General features: G+C 34.1%; 1 long non-coding RNA gene across 1 annotated transcript; it reads left to right on the forward strand.

The window, feature by feature from the left end:
- Positions 1-13: 13 nt before the first annotated feature.
- On the forward strand, positions 14-15,223 carry LOC111941806 (uncharacterized). Its single transcript, XR_002870277.2, has 3 exons — positions 14-83; positions 11,458-11,495; positions 15,097-15,223. It is a non-coding gene; the product is annotated as an uncharacterized LOC111941806 (long non-coding RNA).
- Positions 15,224-21,892: the final 6,669 nt, after the last annotated feature.

Consider the following 21,892-nt stretch of genomic DNA (forward strand, 5'->3'; position numbering starts at 1 on the left):
TGCAGTGCCATGGGTAGAATCCACCACCACTGCGGGGTTCCGTCTCCTGCTGCCTTTCTTCTACCATGAGTGGAGATCTGCTGGTAAGAGTGGCCATTGCGCTGGGACCTTAAAAACACCCTACCTCACAAAAATTCCCCTTTGCCACCTGCTGGGGTGCCTCAGGGGAAACCCTGGCATCCCTGGGCCTCTTCCCTTCCCACTCCCTGCTGTTTCTTTGCCACTGCTCCCATTTTTCCTGCTACACTGTAGTCCTGCACCCCCTGCCTGGCAGACTATGCACACACATACTAGTAAAGAAATGTTATTCCTTTTCCTATCTCTTTGCCTGAAAGCCCCTGAATTTCAAAGTTATAAAAATTTGAAGGGACAGGGGGTCATGTCCCACTCCAAGGGAGGTTCCTGCCTTCCTTGGCAGACATCTGTCTTTCAAATCAAGGCACTCTGATGTTTGGGACATCATTACATCTAAGAGAAGAGATATAGGACAGTGTTCCCTTGGAGCCCAAATTGCATCTCTGTGCTGTTATCTGTGCATATTTTTTACAGTATATTCTTTATCAGATATTCCTATATATCAATAACTTGCTGATTTCTGTAGAATATAAGAAATGTTTTTCTGAGATGCTCTTAACTTCATTGACATCCATTGGACATTGTGGACAATAATAAGTTTGAAAAATCTGTTTCAATTCCACATACAGTTCTACACATACATGGCATACATAGTATATGTGTGTATCTTTTCTCCATTGTGAGGAAAATGTATATAATATACTTGAAACAGAAAGTTTTAAGCCATATGATGTGATCACAATAATTTAAGACAAATGACAAAATGTAATTTGCCTCTCAAAAAAACCCCAATCCACTAAGCTGAAGATGAAAATTTTAGGGGAAAGTCAAGAAAAAATTGTTAAAACATACAAAAAAAAAAAAAAAAAAAAAATCATAGGAGAACAGAGTATGATCCTCAAGGATCTTTGGGGTCTTCATATACAGTGAAATGCTCTAATGAAATTTATGGGTAACTGATAGGTCATTTTTTTTCTTCAGGACCAACTTAATGACAGAGAGACTGCTTTTGTGATTTGGCTCAGTTGTTTCTTCCTCATCTGCATTACGTATTTATAGACAGTGAAGAACTATATACACTAGGCTAACAAGCTACAAAATGGAGAGTGAAATATCTCTTCAAGGTCTTTTAAGTCTCAACTTGCCCAATAATGAAATGCCAAGTAACTTATTTTCACTTATAGCCCAATAACCAAACACCTGCGTTCTGCAATGCAGATTCTTTCATCCAATCACCCAATATTACCTAAAAACCCTAAAAGAAGAAGATGAAGAAGAAGAAGGAGAAAGGGATGATGTCCTAAATCCTCCATGTTGTCTTTTATTCGCTAATATAGCTTAAACCCTAAACTTTAACTTTCTCACCCAGTGACTTAATAAAATTCTATCTAACTTACACACATTCTCAGTTTCTTCACTTAGTTTTAGGAGTTTTCTCATGGTTTCAGGTTGAACTCAGTGTTCTCTGGAGTGTCTGAAACTGCCAGCACAGATACAGAGATATTCTCTGTGCCTCTGACTCCAACACTTTGTTAAAGATTTTTATTAAGTGAAATTAGTACTTCAGTCTTTAATATGTAGACATGGTGGAACTAGAACAAATATCACAGCTGGGGGCAGTTAAGCTGATCACCATCCTGAAGGCTGGCGACTGTGTTGCAACCTGCAGCCAATGATTTTGGCTGCAGGACTGTGACATACACGTCACTACCACTCAGACTGAAGAGTCCAGACCTTGAAAATATTCCGTATTTTTTTCCTCAAAACCTAAAGCTGAGTTTTCAGTTTAGCATATAGAATTTAAGGCATAAATATTAAAGTGTACACCTTCAGCTGGAGTGTCCACCTAATTTTGTCAGAAACTATGAATTATCAGAGCAGATGAAAGTGGCAGACTCCCCTTGTGATTTGTGTTCTTAGGTCCAAACTGAAAAAGAGCTCATAAGGTATTGTTTTACTTACAGAAACCTTGGGAAAAGCTTCACTATAAAGTCTGATAATCAGCTAATTTCCTTTGCATCTTAAACTTTTCACAAGGCTTGATTAACATGCTTTAATGATAATCCCTTAAAACTAGGTGGGACGGTGTGTCTCATGGTTCCAAGATGTGTAAATTAAAGAGCAAAAACTGACTGTATCAACTTTAAGAGGATTTGTCCTTTTGGCAACTGCACTATTTAGTTCAGGGTACTTGTAATTTGATTGATTCAGTATTTGAAGTTACATTTTGATTATGATTTGAAAATCCAGTCATACAGTTTTGTAGTTTAGAAGAGTTTAAAATAGTGAGATTTTGCCTTTACATTGAGAGCTTAGGTCAGGATTCTGCACATCTAAAGACAAACTACTATCTGCTTACATCTAAGTTAAGTTTTACAGCTCTAGAAGTTAAAAAGAGAAATTTTAATATGTATTCAGTATTTTCTCAAATAGTGTCAAAAAATGGTGCACAGATAATTTTTCATTTAATCTACATAAATATTATCAAAGAAAAAAGGACTTTTAGATATTGTAGGATACTACTCATCTTTACTTAGATGTAAACCCTTGCCAACTTCTGAAAATGTATCTGGATGTTGACTGGTGATAGGTGGCATGCTGTGTCTTCTCTATCTTGTAAAATTCCTTCCAACTGTGATTATGCCACATATTTTCTCATGCTCTTTTGAAGTTTCCAATGTACCTACAGGGAATAAATATTATTTAGTGAGATTGTAAACTGTTCTTGTTTGTTTCAGTGGGAGATGTGAGAAACACAAATTGTTTCTTTGAAAAAACAACTCTTTGAAAAACATGAATAAGTTAGTCTCCTTCTGTGCATTTGCTTTGTTGTCCTACTTGTAAAGACTATGAAAAGGATATTTCTGAAGCACTAGGTGGCTTTTTCTTAATACTGCCCTTAAGGCTTATGCACGCTGGTGGAAGGCTTATTCTAAAAATAACAGAACTGAATTTACATAAACTTTTGTTCTACCACTTAGGTCAGCCATGAATGGATCATTTCTTCCTGCAATAGTTTATGATATGGGTTTCAAGTCTTTCTTTCAGTTAGATTCTGTTGCTTTGAAGGCTTAACATCTTTTATTTGTGCAGCTTTGAGACCTATCAAGAACCCCTTCAAGGCAGTCAGTTTGTAAAGTAAACACAGAGCAACTGGGCTTTACAAAAGCGATCTTTTTCCCTCAGCTCATCTTTCTTCTATTTTGAAACTGAATCTGATGAAATCTGATCTCATCATATACTCCTGCTTCCCCATAGCTGGGAAATTGTTCTTAATTGCTCTTCAAGACCAGAAGTACATACTTGAGCCAAAACTTTTATATCAAGGTGCCATTTGTTAACTAACAACTTTGAAGTAATTTCTAAGCATTCATAACTGTAAGCTGCTTTCTATAAAATGTCTCTTCCTAAAGCATCAATCATACATATATAACACTTTGAAATATCTGCTGATATGAAGTTTTACAGAACATGGATAAATGCTTAAACTCAAATTAAAGATAAAGAATAATAGCAAAGTTCTTCGCTGACTGTTTTATCACAGTGCAGTCCAATGCTAAAATACTACATATAGAGTTCTCAGAATGTTTCAGATTTATTACTTTCTCTTTCATCAGTTTTCTTCTTAGTAACGTTGGATGGAAAACAAGGGTTCTGGTTTTCTATCTAAACTTGGAAGCTTTGAAAATTTCTGTTCTGCAATGAAATGACTGAGAGATTTATTTTCCTTGAAACGGTCTCCTTCAGAGAGAAGACTGATGATAACAAAATGTAAAGTTTTCACAGTTTTTTTTCTGGGATATGGAGTATTCATAACTTGTCTTTCTATATCTCTTGATAACTTGAGTATTACTCATCATAAATTTGTTATTTGTCTGGCAAAGTATATCACTTGTCTTTGAACAACCAGCCCATCTTGATCAGGAGAGCTTCTCATAAAAGTTATTTCAGAAAAAAACAGAAATTAAACTTTAGTTAACATCCCCACACACATCCCCTGCCCCAAATCCAGGAACAATTTTTTTATTCACTGTTAAACATGAGTGGCTTTTGCATAGGTGATATACTTAGTAGAAAAAATTTAATTTAACAGTTTGTCTATTATCAAGGATTTAAAGAAAATTTGTATTTAATAATAAAGCCCATTACCTATTACTGCCATTTATTTAGAAATAGCTAGCTTACAACCTGAGTTTCATTCATACCTCCAGAATATTTTGCGGGCTTAAAGAAATATACATACATTTTTAGCTAGTCTTCAGTAGTCTAAGTAAAAGTGAGTTTGTATTGTTATAATTTTGTCTACCGTCTTAAGTCTTAGAGAAATACAATTCATAAGTTTTTCAAAGAGTTAAACAAGTTACTTTAAGTTAGGTTATAGTTTATTACGTTTTATTCGGGTGTACAACACAGTGGAGAAAAAAGAATTCAGAGTCTACTCATATGTAGGACATCTCACACCCTCATATCTGTCTTTATTTTCTTCATTCTTTTTTCTCATTTGGAGTTGCTACTCAAAAATTGCTGCTGTTTTGAAGACTGAGATTAAATACTTTATTCCAGCACTACCAGGTATTTATTGTCTCAGAGGTTTGGTTGGAGGACTATCCATTCCTTTTTAATTTTATACAAATAAGAGCCTACATAGGTGGGCTTGCACAAAATTAGAGGAGTTCTCCATCTGCTTTTATACTGACCCCATTTTAGAGATGGGCTAGTCTCATAAAAACTTGAGTAAGGAGAGTATTTTATCCATGGATATATCTGGACTTGAAGTCTCCATGTGGAGATGTAGATATTACTACTACAGACTTGTAAATTTTTCCCAGAAACTGGTTATGTGATACAGCCCAATCTTGCTCACAGCAAGAGACGTGGGTACAGATCTTTAGTATACATTTCCAGACTAAGCTTGAAAGTTCACTTTTCTAATATACAATTCTCCATTCAACTAGATTAGATATGTTAGAAGCATTTTAAAGCCCATTGGCAAACAAAGTTTTGGGAAAAACTTTACAATTTTAGAAATGTGTGAGATACATCCTTAAACAAATTAATGCAATACCTCAGATCTTTAAGCTAAATTCTTTTTCAAGTGGTCTGGGGAGCACTGTTGTAGAACTTTGAAGTTTCTGTGCTTTTTCTGCTACTGTTGTCAGTTTGTGTTCTTCCCAACAAGCAACTCAGAAACTGCTTGGGCCTAAATGGAGAAGTAAGATCTTGGAGGCTAAAGTCATCAGCAGGGCACCTAGTGACCCTGATGTTCATTACCCAAGACTGCAGAATGATTCCTCTTTTACATTTACTTTTTTTTTTTTTTTTTTTTTCCTTCTTTCTTTTCCGTTCTTTGTAGCATCTGCCTTGAAATCATGCTGAGTGAAATCTGTATAAATAAATGTTCATCATGGCATGAAATATGTTGTCTGTTAAGCCTTAGTTGATAATGACATGGTGTTTAGAAAGTAATATAATAACGTGTTTTCCATAGCAACATTACTGTTGCTAACAAGCACTTAAAATGTCTTCTTGTAATGGAGATACTGTACTCAAATTCTTCCTACTACCTTTTTTTTTCTTTCAAACTTTAGAAGCTTTCTCCTGTGAAAAGTTTTGCAGGGTAAGATGGTTTCTTTCTTGGAAGGAATGATTTCTTCATCGTGCTTTCTGGGCTGTTTTGATATTTTTACACACTGTGTTTGTCAAAAACATGAATGCCAACTCTTATGCATTCCTGGAGGGACACAGGACTTACAGACTGGAGAATACCTCTGCTATAATGTATTTCTGAATATGGATGTGGTTACATTTTTCTTTGCATTTTCTAGAGAGTATTAACTCTATACTGGTCTTGTTTCTCTGGTTACCGTTAAGAGTTGATGAGCAATATTTGATTAAATTTTGGTATTAGAACACTGAGAGATCTTCCCATTCTAAGCACGTTCACATGCAACTTGAGATATTATTCTCTCAGGCAGTGTTTTCAAACCACAAAGGTTAGAATATGATTCACATTGATTTTGAAAGTCTTTGCTAATGTTTGACCATAAAGCTTTACAGATGGGAAATGTAACCAATATGAAAAATATTCTGAATAAGTATTTTGAATTGATATTTGTACAGACATATTTGCACAATGACTATAAGGGTCTTATGTTGTTCAGAGCAATATAAGCGTCGTTCAGATCACATTTTTGGAAAATGTCAATTTTATACATCTTTCATTGATCTGCCCATGAGATCAGGCCTGAAATTTCCAAGAATAACAAAATGAATCCATGTAATAGAAGCCACAATTTCCAAGTATTTTAGTGTAGGCTGTTGTTCAAGCAAATACTTTATGATATCTCAACAACATGGATGTTTCTATCTTAATTGCCTTAAACACGAAAGTAAGAGCTCCTTACTAGCTCCTTAAATTTTATTCCTTTTTTTATTTGAATCTACTCAGTTTTTTGTTCTGAATGCTGTTTTGCTATTGCTTATACTAGGTTGTCCTCTTCTAACTAAGAAAAAAAGGTTTGGTCATTCAGGCTTTTGCAGTAAACTGAATTCTACCACTGGCCTTAATTCTTGATCATTCTGGGTTGCTGGCTGACATTTTTGGTAGAATTTTTGGGTCCCATTTCCTTCAGTGAGTTGAAGAATTTCTTGTTTTATGCTAGAAGTAAAGAAAATGTAGGTAAGGTGCTTTACATGCACTGTGCCTAACAGACATACTACCTTTCTTACTGCACTGTTTTTTCAGTTTGGTTGGCTATTTTTAGTTGGTTGAGGTTTGTTTGTTTATTTGTTTATGGTTTGGGCATTTGTTTGTCTGTTTAGTTGGTTTGGTTTGTATTTTGTTGAGGTTTTAAAATTTTGTTTTCTTCCGTTTTCCTATTTATCTGGAATATTGGTACAAATTAAAAGGATGCTTCATTCCCTACAAAAATGTTTTTTTTTAAAAAAGGTCTTACTAAAAACACATAAATTTTAGGAAGAAGAGGTTACTCCTAGTACATGATAAATTAAACTTTATTATTTATTGTAGTGTCACAGGTGTTCAGTAATAATAAATGATATATCAGGTAAGACACTAGTAAGAATTCTGCATATGTGAATAATTCAGTGTTCTGTGTAGACAGTGAGAACAGACCATGAAGCCTCCCGGGCTTCCAATGAGCTTAATGAATATAAACAATGAATTAATTTTAGGTCAGGGATATAACTTTGAAGTACCAAAGCAGTTAGAGTTTAATTAACAAGGATGTTCATGAAAGGTAGTTCACATAAATTGTGTTTGGACATAAAAAGGAACTTTCAGTGCTAGACTGAAATTCTTGACAAACATGGCCACTCTCAGCTATTTTTAAACTTTGTAACTGTTTTCAAAATTAACTGGTTGAGGGTTTCTTGAAGAGTGGAAGTGACATACAAACTTTTGTTCAGCTGAAAAAGATGTATGCAACTGTTTAGCTGGTCTATATAGGCCTTTCTTTATTTAATTCTGTCAATGCAATTTTACTTACAATAAACCATTAAAGCACCATTACTGCAATAACAAATTATATGGCCTGCATGAAGACTCATTCTTGATTTTTGTTAGTTTGTTAAAATAATTTCTATAAATTAAATTTAAACTAGAGAGTAAACATAGATTATGTGGCTGTATAAGGTTACGTGGCTATATATATATATAAAAACTATAAACCATACTATTGTCCAGAGAAGTTCTCTGACATAGAATTTCCAAAGATTTTTCAAAGCTACTTCACTGTTTGCTCATATGTCCCAGTCATGTCTCCTCTAGGCCTGAGAGTATGGATTCACTATTTATTTGTCAGCAGGAAATAATCTTCAAAAGACTTTAAATTTAGACTTAGAGGTTGCTCTCTTCTCAGGATCTGATTATCAACCTTTCATTTGTGCTTTTACTAAATGGCTGCAAATTACAGAGCTTTACCCAGGGATAATGCAATACTACAGTAAACAGTGACTCTTCTTTCCTTGTCATATCTAGTTCAATTGTGAATGCTTGTTTTGACAATATCATAATGCTTTACTATGTGGCAGAAAATGTGCAGTATTCATCAACAGTATATGGTGGTTAGAGTGCTCTGATCAATTTGGCATATTTGCTTGTATATCTGTGAAAAACAATGAAGGTTTTAACAGTGACCGAAAACAAGAATTTTGTAAGTTTTCAGTGATGAATATATGAAACAACTGGTCTCTGCAGTCTAATTGCCAAACAAGTTTCTTGGAGATCTCAAATGTTCAAAAGTGAGCATTTGGCTAATTGTGTTTAAGTGTGAGCATACATGTGAAGTACAGAGAAGAGAACACCAGATGATTAGACTGACAGCCACTTTTGAACTGCAGATTGAATCTGTTCTTATTTTCATTTATCAGTGTTGTTTTTAGTTACATTAGTGCTCTCTTGGAACCTTTTTCGTATAATTTTCTGAATCCTCCTGATAGCTGTTCTCTTACATTGAAAAAAAGTAAAGATTGCTTTTAAGGTGTCAGATAGTCTTAGCATCTGGCTAATAGCTTATTCTGTGTTTTTCACTCTTTTGCTCTCAATCCTGTTTCACTCCATGTCTTATTATTCCAGTCCAATTCCAGTATTTGTCCCTTCCAATTAGGCATAACTGGCTCAACTACACTGATGAAAGAAACCGCAGTTGTGTCTCAGAAGGTGTTATAGACCATTAAGGACCTGCTGAAGGGCCCCCAGACCCATGTTGTGCATGATCCATAGTGTTGCAACAGACAATATAATACTCCCTGTCACTGAAGAGTTACCTGGTTGTTTCCACCAGGACCTGAACCTGGACCTGAACCTGAACACACATTAACCCATTGTATCAGGTGTGCTTCCCTCACCCCCAAGGAATCAAGACTGCAACCGGTCATTTTGACCAATGCACATCTAAATTTTGACAATCAAGCCTTGTTTCTGGATTTATTGGTGGTGATACCTTTCTTCTCCACTATCTAATGTTATACTTTCTCTTTTTTCTTTCCCTATTATCATTATTTTCTTAAGTGATCTTTATATTTTTATATTGTATATAACTTAGATAATATATAATGCTATGTAATGATAAATAATAGACAAAATGGCCACATACCTCCTTTTCATTGCAAATTATTCTAAAAAAACCTGCCACATATATATAAATATAAACACTGATCATTCAGTGTCATTTCGCTCTAGTCCAAGGGATGTATTAACATCAAAGGGATTTATTAAGTCCAAGGGATAAGTTTAAAATATGGGCATGGATTTCTTAATTTTGCTAATCAGTATTTAACAGAATTTTATTCTAATGCTTTCCTTGAGAATTTTGTTATTGTTTTTCATATCTGGATTGATTTCAGAGTTTAATATTTTGAAACAGACCTTTTTGGTTTTACTACAGCTTATTTAATTAGTGTGTTTTATCATCTACCAGATCCTTACTGTGCTCTAATACTACTCTATACTCATGCGTTGATAATTCAATACTTAGAAAAAATTTACTGCTTATCCAGTTGTATAAAATTTAGATATTTATGACCCTTATGCCTTATATGAATTTCACTATAAATCTGCTAGATTTTGGAGTAGTTCATTATTTAAGTATTTTGAAGTAGTTTGTATGTAAGTATGCAGTAAACAAATTAGGAGTAAAAAACTGTAAGTAATTTAATAACATAGCTAAAAACTAATCATTAGGGATGATGACCAGAACATGTACAGGACTTGCTACCAAAGATTCAATCTCCTACTAGAGTAGTCTTGCTCTTTTTTCTCTTTTTCACAGTATGTTCTGCACAGTGATATAGTTCCAGAAGGGAAGGGGGAGTGCTTTCATCCAGAAGAGCCTGTAGCCTGGTGCTTGACCCACTCTAGGGAAAAAGGGGAGAATTCCTTTCTCACATTTTGAGAAATATGTCTGTTAGTAAAAAAAAAAAGTCCTTATTTTTGCACCTTGAAAAAGGAACTGCATTTAGAGGTCTGCTCAAGTGCCATGGACACTGAGGAGAATCTCTGTTATATGTATCAACTCACAGGAGACATCTCCATTCATTTAAATAATCTCTGTGCATTTTAAAAGTCATCAGGAAACTCTGTTCAACTTTGCCTTCAAAGTTTCCTATTGGCCAGGTTTATTATCTATTGAACACCTACACTATGCAACAGGCCTTCAAAAAATGAGTATCTTCACATTTATATTTGAACTTCCTATTTCCCAATCTAAATTATTTAAATCAAAACACCATGAATGCCTATGCTACATGTCAAAATACTTCATAGGCATTTTTTTAAAGGTGTATGTTAAAGGTTATTGTTGATAATAATAAACAATACTTATTATTAGCTTGATAATAATATTGAAGATAAATTTACTATTTTGTTTTTGATAATACTAATAGTGATGGCCTTTTCAAAGTCACAAATAATTCTGGAGAAAGGAAAAGGTGAGGGGAATTGACACTAAAGTTCTTGCCTTTAGCCAATTGATGAAATAAGAAAAAAATAATTAACATTAATTTCAATTTTTAAGCAAGAATTGAAAAAAAAATATGCTAAAATATTTAAGGAAAAATTTGTTTGATAGAGAATTTAACACATAAAAGACAATTTGGAAAGTTTTACTGCTGCTATACAACAACATGTATCTTACTGTGAAACAGATTGCATGAACGAAGTGGATGTGAAAAAAATGCTATTTGTACCACTGTCATTGTTAACTATACATATATTATAAATTAAATGCCAGGTTAATATTAATCAAATCATAATTTTTGTGTTTTAGAAATAATATCACTTTCTAAAGCTAAACTTTCTAAACACTTGCATCATTGCCTAGTCGGTCAATAATTGCATTTGGGATAAAGGCCTAAAATTATGTCCTGATATTTACATGTGCAGCTACCTTTGTTGCAAATAGCATTTACACTATTAATAATGAGGGTGAAAAAAGCTACACCATAAGCAATGCATCAGAAGCAGAACTCAGATTATAGACATCATGACCACTGATATATGCTATAATATTTTTTAACTTCCTACAGAAATAGTGTATTTCTGTGTCTCTCACTGTCTCTCATAGCTGCTACCTTGCAGCTAGAACATGATACAAGGCATGGGTTTCCAAAGGTTGCTTTAAAAATTAACCAGCAAGTTGCAATAATTTCTAGTGAAAAGACAAAATCTAACATTAACTCTAAATGAATGCATAAAATTGACAAATTAGATTTGGCCATTGTGAACTGAGACGCTTCAATTAAATACTTCCTCCTTAATTTGCATAAATTTTTATGCTGCAACATGTTTTGGCATATTTTTCCCTCTTCTTTTCCTCTTGATACATTTCTTATTGCCAATGTAAAATTTATTTCCTTTTTCAGGTGGCATAAGGAAGAGGGGAACTTGAATGTGGAGAAGGGTAATGTGTGCTTCCTCTATGCAGAAACTGTTACATTAAATAACAAATTGAATGTTCTCTGCTACTGTTCTAAAGTAGGATTTACATATAACACTTTTGCATAGCACTTTTAATATTAAGAAGAAAATAGTGATTGCAGGAGCAGTTTTAAAAATGAACACTTCAAAAGAAGTGTACTGAAAAGATTTAGTGATTAGGCTGACATTCACCATCACTTCCATTGTAAAGGAATAAGGAAATTGTTTGTGTTACAAGTTCTTTGCATCCCTTCCAAGAAAGAAATAATTCAACTATAAAATGAGTAAATGCTCCACTGGGGAAATCCCAAAGCTTCCCAGATATGTTAGGAACAGTGATGGGCGGATTTAGGGAAGCAGTCAGTCAGCTAAGTAACTAAAGAGCCATAAGCCCATGACAAAACATTGATTGACAGTTCAGAAGCAAGGAAAAAAATTATTTCTCTTTCATATGAATAATAAAAGTTTAGGATTCCTAAGTCAAGCTGATAATAGACTGGAGGGGAGGGGGAGCTAATATAAATAAAATGCTGTGATATCTTTGCCAAAGTAGAGTAAATCCTGGGAAGAGACCAACTAATTAATGTCACTCTGAATAATGATTTGTGGTGGTATCTGTACCAGAAGATCCCTCAGACACTGCAAGCTGTTGCCTTAGAAATTGAGCCTCTCTAATTAGGTAGATGGCATACAGGGTGGATCCTTCAAGATGGTATACCGTCTGGTCTGACTAACATACAAAACAAGCATCAGCAGTGATGAGGCTAGCAAAGATAAAAGGAAATGAAAGCCCCAGAAACAACAGTGCAGGGACTTGGTGTAGCAGGTCACTGCAGATAAACTCCTGAAGATAAATTAGAGCCATTCAAATGGTCTACTTAAAACGTATGGAAAATGGCAATTTAAACTGCACCACATTGGAAGAATGGTCAGTACATATTTTTGAAGACTAAAGAAATGCCGGATAAAACAGTTTACTGATAGAAGATTAAGTGCCAGAATTCTGATACAATGAAGAAAACCACCAGTTTTTGAGTAATTATGTAATATATAATTTTTAAAAAGCAAGGGTCAGTACTTCATGTTTGGTAAACAATGTTGGCATAAATTAATTACTGAAATACAGTGTAGGTGAACATTTCCTACAATGCAACAAATATTATAGGTGCAGAGAAAATACAGGTAACAGAAATTGCTCACAAAGGCATAAAGGGCATCCTGAAGCCACTCAAAAAATTCATTTAAATACTGAAGTGTACAGAATGTTCAGAAGTGTTGACATAAGTAATATTATAGAGTATATTAACAACTAATCTGAAGAACAGCCTAGCAGTCTTGGCTGTAGTATTTTATTACACTTGTGTATCAGTCCCATACCCTCCCGTGTAGAGTGAATTGTTAGACTCCTTTCCTTTTGTAGCTGACAGGGCAGATGTGGAGGTTTGTACTGGAAACAAAATGAAACACAACCTCTAAAATAGTGTTTAGTGGTCGTGTCTTTGACCTCAACAACAAAGCTCAATATACTTTGCCTAATTACTAAGCCAAGCTATTTAGAAATTATAATGAACTACATTTAGGGACATTGTAATGTACTCTACTTCATCCATCAGCACCAGTGGCTAGACAACCTTCTCCATTAGAGGAAGAGGCTACATCTGTGTACAATTATGTCTCTCTATTTTGTTTCTCATTGAATATGTGATGCATTGCTTTGTAGTTCAGAAATCTTTGAATGTGTTTTGCTGAAGTAACAATCTCTATTCATTGTGATTATTCTTATTTGCCTTTACCCAGCTCATATTGAACACTTACAATAGTTGTTCTGCTTCCTAGTTCAAAGTAATTCTTGAAATCCATCTCTAAAAATTTTTCACCACATTGTCCAATTAGTTATCATTCTTCTGCTTCTGCCTGTAAGCTTCATTTGGGTTTTCTTTTGTTTCTTTCTCCTTTAGCAATTATCCTTTGGCACAGATGTGAACATATCCTTGCCATGCCCCATCTAAGGGCTCACTGTAGTGCTGATATAGTCTAAGTGGCTACACTCTATCCTCATTTCTAGCCTTACATTCAAACCTTCCTTTGTACTTCGTCTAAGATCTGAGTTGTACAAATAAGAAGACATGCATACTATTTCCATTTGCTTATAATTAATGGTACACATAGAAGTACCTTCTTTGCATTTCAGCACATGCGACGACTTCATTCATGCCTACAAACAACTGGGCATTGTGATTCTTAATCATATTGATAACTGCTGACTGCAGTCGTGGGGAAAAACTTTCCCTGTGGTATGTTTTATATTGGTTTTCCTAAAACATTTTCTTTTTTCCTGGGAAGGAAAAATTGCAGAAGTGTGCTACCAAAATGCCAATCTGCATTCAAGCAAAGAAGGGATTAGGTGCTTAAATCATGTCCCCAAATCATGGGTGAAATATATTTTTTTCCATGGAGAAAATATCAAATTAGTCACAGTATAATTCCAAGGTAATTTGAGATGTTAGTTTCAAAGTTTCATTTTTGAAACACATGATACATTATGCTTTTGACATTTGTTTTATTGAAATGTAAGCAGTCTTAAAAGACTAGTTCTTTGATCCATCTACGAACTGAAACATTAGTTTTCATGGTAATTGAGGATAAATATTCTTTTTGATTGACATTTGAAATGATAGAAAAATATATCAATAGTCCTTTAAAAAGAAGCAGTAGAGTTCAAAATTTTAATTTATTTATAGGATAGGGTTACTGGAGAATCAACTATACTAGTGAATTTTTGGTGAAACACAACCGTATGCATTTATATCCATGCGTATAAAGCATCCATTAGACAAGAATTTCTGGTATGCTGTACATATTCTTTGCAAAATTATTGCTAAAAGATTGCATATTATTATCATACTACTGGGAATGCTGATTTGCAACACTTCTGCTGCTTCTTTAATCTCTTGCATATAAAGTAAGTGAATTGTGACTGTGTAGCTGCAAAGTTGTATGACATCTTCAAACTGGGAAAAAATATCTCATCTTGATTTCCTCAGTGACAATAAATTTTCCAGGCTTTCATGAACATACTGCCTCTAAAGCAAGTTACTTGGCTCTTTGTGTGGATATTGAATTTGCCCTTTTTATTTGAGGTTTAAGTTATTTCTAATGATTATATCTCACTTTCTTTCTTACTGTCTTTTTTTTCCTTAAATTTGTAGTCTTCTATTTGAGACTTGGGGTTTTTTTCAGAGGTAATATATTAAATATTTTCACCCACTTATCACATGGAAGTAAATTATTTTATTTTATTATCTCTTTTAATAAAAAAAAAAATTATATCTTGAAATAAAAAGAGTTTGGTTGACTGAAAACAAGAATTAAATGTTAATTTAAAAATTCAGAATAAGGAATTGACATAGCAGGAAAGTTATTTCGTTAAAACCACTCAATTTTTGATGCATCTATACTAAATCTGTAAAAACTTTCAACTTTAGAAGTTTCAACTTTACAGTGTTCTGATGCAGTTTTATTACTTCTCTGTCAACTGTCCTGTCAATGTTATGACTTTTTTTTCCCTTCTCTGTTCTGCATAGTTGCTTACACAGCACTGTTAATGAACCCACCTCCCACTTCAGTCACAAAATGCAAGTATTGTTCCAATTTAGTATTTCTAAAGGCACATCATGATGGAGACATTTAGAAAACTACTGAAAATTATTTCCTGTGTAGTCTCCAGTTCATATTTCCTTTTTTTTAATTTTATCTCCTCCATAGTTATGATCTAATGAGTTTACTTACTATTGGTAACTTACTTTCACAATTAACTCAAATGTGATTTCCATATTATTTGTTTTGTTAAAAACCAACTTTTCCGTATAAGTTTAGCTCTGCTCCCTGATATGGCATGCTTCCAAATTAAATCTGAAACTGGAAAAGTCAATGATTAAACGGTGTTGTAACAGAGGTTAAAAGCTCTGCCAGGAATGATGGATGCACTTTGCTTTTGCAGTGAACATTCCTGGTGATGTCAGCTGCTCCATGCTATACTCACCTATACAGAAAAACTACTGTGTCTGTGACTGGGGCACTAAGAGGCTAAGGTTGTTTTTATAGTTTAAGGATGTGACAGGATCTCATGTGGTATGTACTTGGAGTTTGTTGACAGATCTTGCTTGAAAACTGATGATCTATCTGGTGGCTTCAACACTAAACACTTCTTCCCTCTTCGTGTGGTGGCACTGCTGGTTCAGAAGCCTCACAGTTCTTGTTCCATGCCTGACAACAGTGTAGATATATGTAAAGTTGATTCAAATTATCTGATATGGGTTTGGGCTCAGGATAGAAGCCTTCAGAGATGGCAGGCCCTGCTTTATTTTTTACAGGATAGCAATTCAGGTTGTCTCAACTGACTTTGAAGTAACCTGAGTCTCATTTTCTCAGGAAGCAGTCAAGCATTTTTAATCTAACAATTACTCCTAAATCTAGATTTTCTTCTCTGTTATTTACAATTTTTTGTTATGTACATTTTCTTAGATGCACTCTCAAATGACAATTTCATTTTCCAAAGGTTTTGGCTGAATGCAGGTTTAATTTTTTGAGGTTGTTTTTTCTCTATTGGAATAAAGTATTAGCATAAAAGAACAGAGTTCTCTGTCAGAATAGTGTATTAGTTTGGGGTCAGTCATCTTCACACCTGAAAGTAGTATTTGTTTTCTCTCTTTTATCATTATTATTAAAATGCAGACACAAGAATAAAAAATAAAATTAACAATTTTTTAAGCTTAAAATTCACTGAATTGGTTTTGAAGATATATTTAACATAATTTAAGCATAATTTAACATAATTTAATTATATAATAATATAATAAATTTATAAATTAAATTAAATTATATTATTTAATAAAATAACTAAATTACCTAAATCAATTATATAATAATATAAATAATAGTTATTAATTACAATAAGCATATATAACCCTAGGTTTTTACCATACAAAGTTCGGTATGGGAGGTATGACACATAACCTCCTTCCATGTTGCTTTGCATTTTGAGATGATACATGTTTTTACATGAGCTTTAATATGGATTTGGTCATTACAAATCTATAAAGATGGATTTAATTTACATTAAAAAAATTTTGGTTACTATTATTTTTAAAATCCTTGTTCAGACTCGGGTGAAAGTGAACTCAAAACTGGGAAGCAGTGTACAGATTGGAAAATGGAACTGCCTCTGAAAGATTTCAAATGCTTTTTAGGAGTTTACTTTTTAATCATTACAAACAGGAAATTTAATCTCCAGCTGAGCATAAATAACAGCAAAGGCTCCATGACTCAGCATAAAGCTGTAGGCTTAAAAGATTCATAAAATAAGAAGTTCCCTATTAAAAAACCTTGTATATAAAGAGAGAAACAAAACATTTGCATTCCAGCTCCAGTCATTACATACTGTTTTACAGTCTGAAGGAGAAGAAAAATATGCAAGGCCATCTAAAATATCAAATTATACTAATTTTCTGAATAGAATAGTCTGTTTCTTTTGATAAGATAGTATTTTTACCTAGTTGAAATTATTTTAGTTGAGTTTCACAGTTTGATACAGGATGGTGTTCATTTGTGATAGCCAGCATGTATGTGTTGCACTGCTGTTGGCAATATAGAAAAATAATGGGTATCCTTGTTTCCCGTTTGCAGGCAGTTCTGGCAATAAGATGAAATGGGCAGAAAAAACTTTCTTTGTGAGTATAAAAATAAAGTATCTACTAAATTAATAACAAACATACCCTGAAACAGTGTGGCATTTCTATCAGTATTTCTAACACAGGAGTATACAAAATGGTTATATAAAAATATATGTAAGAATATGTATATATTCCTATTATACACATAAAAGATATACTTCTAATTTTTTAATGTATACATTTTTGCCTCTGTGTGTGGGGATATATATGTATATATGGACATGGAAAAAAAATATTGGTTTCACAACCCAATTTGGTTCATAATATAGTCTCCTTTTAGAAAATTTAACGTGGCAGGAAAAGAATGTACTTATAGATAGAATAATATTGTCAGTAATATATATAAAATTCCCAAACTGAAAATTAACTCTGTTGGTGTGAAAATTAAAGAGATCAGTTTCCATCTGCAAAACAAGCCAACAAATGAAAAGGAACTCACTCATTGTCTTGAGCCAAAACTCCAACAATTTTTTAATTTTATTATTTTAAAAAATATTAAACTAAAATTGTTGGAATTTTATATTTTAAATAGATATGATTTGATAGGATATGATATGATATTAAATTAATTTATTTGAAAATTAAAATATTTGGTCCTCTGAAGAGCAGCATAAGTACTAATACAGCTAAAATCTCATCACCATATCTTTTTAAGTTAAAAATTCCACCAGGATTTATGTCTGAGATAAGTACCCTACTGATGGGTTATGTGAAGTTAGGATTAGAGTCAGCAGGGTCCAGTATTTTTCGCTTCCAGCAAAGCCCAAGAAAGTACATTCTGTACTATGGATTCAGGAAGAACTGCAGATTGACATAGGTTCAAAGAGAAGGAACAATATAATCTTACATATACCTCTTAGATGAGGGTGAAGTAATACTTCCTATTTACTTGTCTATTTAGCAAATCCAAATGTTGCTGTGGAAAACCATTAAGATGGAATGTTTTTTCACACAAACCTAAAGAATTATATTGTTCAGGATATATCTATTCTTACAATTTAGACTAAAGCATTAAGTTATATTTCAAAAAGACATTTCCTGGATTTCAGGCTACTGTCTCAAGTTTAAAATTTGGTCCTATGAAGCATCTGCTACCTTGATGATACTCCTAGAAATTAATATCACATAACATGTAAATTTAGTATTATTGTATTCTTTTTGAACTATATTGCTGAGCTCAGAAGAGGTCTTATTTCTTTTACAGACCAAAAATCAGTTATTTGTGTAGCTACCAGAAATTAAGAAGTCAAGTGTGAATTATGGTTGGCAAACATAGCAGTTTGATTTGGCACCAAAGCTTAATAAAAGTCTTTAATACAAAGAAAACTTACTACATTCATCCATGAAGGTAATTATATTTGCCTGGACTTGTAATTCATAAAGGTGAAGCATAATATAAAAGGCTGTGTCTGTCTTCACTCATTCCACCTGAAGTTTCTTCCCATGGTGTATTAAAATATCACTAAAACAAATTTGTAAAATAATTTCTCTCATCTCAAATACAATCAAATGGTGTTCCTCATACAAAGACAGGCATGCTTAGAGAATTATAAATATGATGGTAAGCAAGGGAGCACTCAATAATTCACACTAATCTGGAAGAAGGTTTTACTAGCATGAACCATTCCAATATTAACTAAATACTGAGGTTCTGATGTCCTGGGGAGAGTGAATAAAACATTTCACAACAGACATTGTGTTAAGGGCTGTCCTGTCTATGGTTTGCAATCAAATGATACAGAGAGAGAACGTACACTCATGGCTTGGGGCGCTGCAAGGACACTCAGCCCCTTGCAGCAGCCAGCACCAAGCACATGCACTACGTGCTGTGGTCCTGCTCCAGGTGCTGATGCCAGGCTACTCATTCACATAGTCTGACAAGAAGCTGTTAGCCCTTGCAGCATTAGCAGACACAGGATAAGTGAGATTATTCAAAGATGTAACTAAATATTTTAAGAAGACCATCTGCAGGTCTTAGTCAGAAAAGCTAATTGACTGTCCCATTTTTAGATTTGACTAGACCATTTTATAATGTTTTTGCCTACGTTCCCTTTATTCCTTTCCAGTCCCCTTCTTCTGCACAGTTCTCCATCAATTTGCACAGTCCCGCTAGCCCTTCCACCCTCCTGGATCCTCAGGTTTTTACCCCTGCTGCAAATCTCTTGCTGCAGTTCCTTGGTAGCCCATCAGTCAGTGTGTTGGCCAGATTTACTTCTCGACTCTGTTTCCATTATGTTTGCTTGTTACTTTTGTTACTCTGTATATATTGTTAATTCCTTGTCCCTTTTCCTCGCCACCCGCTTTCACAAGGTAGGTGATCGCATAATCCAACTGAAATGAACATTCTGATGTTCCAGTGGTCCCTTATGAATTTCATTACTACTTTCCTTATGGTATGGGTCAGATTTGTGCCTATGTCTTACTGCTTATGTCTTCCTGCTTTAATTACTATCCCATTGTGCTTTAAAAGAGAGCCTTAAGGAAACTGTCTCTCCCTCAACTCCACATTCACTTCCAATAGAATGCATTTTAAACTCTAGTTAGCAATAGATTGTTTGATAAAAGAAAGCTTTTATTATAAATTTCTGCCTTAAATATTGTTGGATAATACTTTAGGTGATTCTGCAATGCACACATAGAGTTAGGGAGCTTGAGTTTTAATCTAATAAACACTTCAGTTTTAGAACTTCTATCATTTGAATAGGAAGTGAGAAAGAGCACAAATCCAATTTCCTCTTCTTTCACATGATAACAAACTTAATTTTTTTTAAGTAACATTAACCCTCCTTTGCTCTGTCCTTTTCCTCCAAATGTGGGATGATGACAAAATAATTGAAAAGTTTCTATGCAAAAGTGGGGCAGAGAATTGATAGAGGAAAGAACTTCAGCTGAGCTACAGGAAGACTTAAAAATGCACTTGGCACTTACTACTTTGACAGATCTCTAAAAATTTTTACATATTAGGTCTAATGCTGTGTGTTTGAAGCTGACTGTCAGCAAATATACCACTACCAAGTGTAAGTGTAAATAATTAGTAAATAATCTAAGCAAAATGAAAAGGGATCCTAAAGTATTTAAGGTACCTATAAAAGGCAAAAGGAGAGTTTAAGATGACCTATTATACACTTTTTGTATTGAAGAAATATTTTTTTCAGTTACTTCTACTTTATTTTTTTTTTCTTTAAAGTGTCGGCACACCTTCTGCAATTCAATTTGTAGCGGTAGAGAGAGTAGCATCTTCTAGCCTACAGAAATGGGAGATGCAGGAGTACTCCCCAATAAACTTCTTTCATGACAGCATTTTCTCCTCTTTCATTATGTGCAAGACATCAAATGCAATCCCAGAGGGGCTGAGAAGAGCAGAAGCAGGTCTTAAGATAATTGGTGTATTTTTCAAGATCTATTTATAGAGTATAGAGAAAAGATACATTTTGGTGAAGAAAAAGGTTGGGTTATTGAATCATTTTAGGTCATTAGACAAGTTGATTCACTTTAAAAGCAGAAAGGGAGAGCAACATGACAGAGAAAGAGAGAATAACTTTTCCTTTAACTCTTTTACTGTACTTTAATAAATCATTATGGCTTCCTTTGAGAATTTCATTCAATAATAGAATTAATATGAGGAGTGAACAATACTGAAATATTTTCTCGTCTTTGCTTAAGCTAGTAATACTAATTCCAGTGTCTGTTTTTTGCTCCTAGAACTTAAAAGAACAAACAAATGCATCTGCTTTATTGAAAAGCATGTACAGCAGTAGATTACTCACAGTTGGCATCCCTTTGTATCACTTTCTGGCTTGGGACTGTCTAGTGTGATGCCTAGAGAGGCTGACCTGGAACAGAGGCTAGACAGAGTTATAGGAATAACGTAGGTATTTATTAAAAGCCTTCCAAGGATACACCTTGGGCAGTACAAGAGCCTGGCTTGGCTCTGCCCAAGATGGACACAACATGGACGACTGGTCATGAGTTTTCACAATTTATAAGTTTTGATCTATTTACATATTGGGGTTAATTGTCCAATTACAGCTCCAGGTTATGAAGCCATATCCTCCCAGATTGCTCTCCTCAATTCACTGTTGTTTATGCTTTTTGGGCCTGAGGCTGTAACAGTTGTCCTTGGTTCTCAGGCTGGAAAAAGATTGTTTTGTCTAACTCCTGTGTGAAGAGAACTTACAAACACTTAATATGAAATTCAGAGTTACACCAAGGCAGTACAGAATCTAAAAAATATGAAAGCTAAAACTTTAAGCATCAGATGTAGTATAGCAGTCAAAAAATATTAAGAATGATTGTAGAAAATATAAACTGTTAAACCCCTTACAGTAGAGGAGATGATTTACATAGCATACAATGTATTAACCACAAAAGGTAAAGTCAGTTGTCTCTGTCCCTTTAGATGTTTGAGGCCACTAAAGAGCTACAGGCAAAACAGTGTATTAGCCTTATTTTAAAAACAAAACCTCAGTCTCTCATCTTCATAGAGAAGTTGTTGAAATATGGGCTGGAAAAGCAGACAGTGAGATGGACCTCTCCTATGAAGACAGGATGAGAGAGTTGGGATAGTTCAGCCTGGAGAAGTGAAGGCTCTGGGGAGACTTTATTGAGACTTTCCAGTACCTAAATGGGGCTTATAAAAAGAGGAACA

Source organism: Cyanistes caeruleus, chromosome Z, assembly GCF_971803275.1.
Source record: "Cyanistes caeruleus chromosome Z, bCyaCae1.hap1.1, whole genome shotgun sequence".
NCBI classification, from domain to species: domain Eukaryota; kingdom Metazoa; phylum Chordata; class Aves; order Passeriformes; family Paridae; genus Cyanistes; species Cyanistes caeruleus.